The following is a 2,296-nucleotide window of genomic DNA, read 5'->3' on the forward strand; positions in this document are numbered from 1 at the left end:
GTCTCTGTCTCTGTCTCTCTCTCTCCCTCCCCTCCCCTCCCACCCTCTCACCTGCTACTTCCTGCCACCCATCATGTGCCTGGCCAGTGACACTTCTCTGCAACCCAGCCCCCCCCGCCCACTGGAAGGGACAACACAGCAGTTAGGCTCCTTTTGTGACACACAGATCCCTGTGAGACCTCGGGCCGTAGCCTTCCCATCCCTGGAACTGCACTGCAATGAGAGAGGTTTAGACAGAGTCACCACTCAGTTTTGAAGATCATAAAATCCTCTGGCTGCATTTCCCCCACAGTTTCTTTAACTGGGTGCAGTGGTTCCAACCCACCTTGTAGAACTGCTCTGGAGAGACAGCATCTGGGGGGAAATGAGTTGTGAAGAAGTCATTAGAGGCTGGGGGCATGGCTCAACCATAAAGAACTTCCTAGAATCCCCCAGTGAGGGGGTGGAGGCGTGGCTCAGTGGTAGAGCCCCTGCCTAGAATCCCCCAGTGAGGGGCTGGGGGCGTGGCTCAGTGGTAGAGCCCCTGCCTAGAATCCCCCAGTGAGGGGCTGGGGGCGTGGCTCAGTGGTAGAGCCCCTGCCTAGAATCCCCCAGTGAGGGGCTGGGGCGTGGCTCAGTGGTAGAGCCCCTGCCTAGAATCCCCCAGTGAGGGGCTGGGGGCGTGGCTCAGTGGTAGAGCCCCTGCCTAGAATCCCCCAGTGAGGGGCTGGGGGCGTGGCTCAGTGGTAGAGCCCCTGCCTAGGATCCCCCAGTGAGGGGCTGGGGGCGTGGCTCAGTGGTAGAAGCTAGTTTAGCATGCTTAAGGCTGGGTAAATCCCTAGCAATACATACATAGATACATAAGCGAGATGGGAACAAAGGAGACACACACACACACACACACACACAGAGAGAGAGAGAGAGAGAGAGAGAGAGAGAGAGAGAGAGAACAGAAGTAATGAGAGAGCCACTGGCTGTAGCAGTGTCTCATCCTAGAAGTTAGAAACATCCCACTGGACGGGAAGTATGGGAGCAGGGGTCATACTGAGGAGCTCACCCACCTCTTTGCCTCTGGCCTCGCCTTGGGGCTTCACCATATTGTCACACACAGGCTTTGGCTCGCCTAGAGAAAGCAGACGGGAGCCCAGAGCGAAAGTGAGGGCAGGGTAGAAGGAGAAGGTTCTGCTCTTCCAGAACCTTCCTGCTTCCCCAAGGTGAGACTAATGAGACCATTGGGTGATATGGGAGAGATTAGAGCTCATCTCGGCTGTGCCCAGGAGCTGTGGGTGGCCTGCCAGGGACTCACTCTTTATCTTTTACCATCCTGTTTCCCCTCTGTAAAAAGGAGCCGGGACCTGGACATGGAGGTGCTGGCCTGTAATCCTAGTTACTCTGGAGACAGAGGCAGGAGGATTACAGTTTAAGTCCTTTCCGGGCTACCAGTCAAGTTCAAGGCTATATGAGCAACTTGAAAGACCCCATTTTGAGATGAAAAGTAATTTTTTAAAAAGGAAAAAGTAAGCTGGGCAATGGTGACACACACCTTTAGCCTCAGCACTTGGGGGACAGAGGCAGGCAGATCTCTGTGAGTTTGAGGCCAGCCTGGTCTACAGAGTGAGTTCCAGGACAGCCAGGGCAACATGTGAGTCCCTGTCTCAACACACACACACACACACACACACACACACACACACACACACACACCAAAAACAACCAAAAAAGCAACCTAAAATAATTTTTTAAAAAACTCATGGGCTCAGGGCTTGCCTGGAGTTGTATGGGGCTGGAGATGGGATTGGATGATCATCCTTGTTTAACATACACAGGCCCTGTGTAAGCATGAGTTTTCTGGCCCAGCAGGTCCCATTGCCCTTCACCCCCAAATGAACACAGGGACGCTATATTAATTATGAACTATTGGCCAGTGACTAGGGCTTCTTATTGGCTAGCTCTGCCTTAACTATTTCCACATGGTCTTATCTTACCAGAGCAGGGTCCAGACCTCTTATTCCTTTGGCGGCTACATGTTGCCTGCCTCTGTCTACATTTTCCAGGATTTTCCTCCTCTCCTAGTCCTGCCTATATTTCCTGCCTGGCCAATCATTAACCAATAAGAGAACCATATATACAAAAAACAACCCCCATCATCTCCTCTTTTCTGTCTAAATAAAAAGAAAGCTTTTCACTTTAACATAGTCAAATTATATGTACTCAAACAGTAATTAAGCAAGAACTATAATTACAATATTTAGTCCATTAACATTTAGCAAGATTTTTTTTTTAGTTTTTTGAGACAGAGTTTCTCTGTGTAGCTTTG

The sequence above is a fragment of the Cricetulus griseus genome, chromosome 9 (assembly GCF_003668045.3).
Source record: "Cricetulus griseus strain 17A/GY chromosome 9, alternate assembly CriGri-PICRH-1.0, whole genome shotgun sequence".
Lineage (NCBI taxonomy): Eukaryota > Metazoa > Chordata > Mammalia > Rodentia > Cricetidae > Cricetulus > Cricetulus griseus.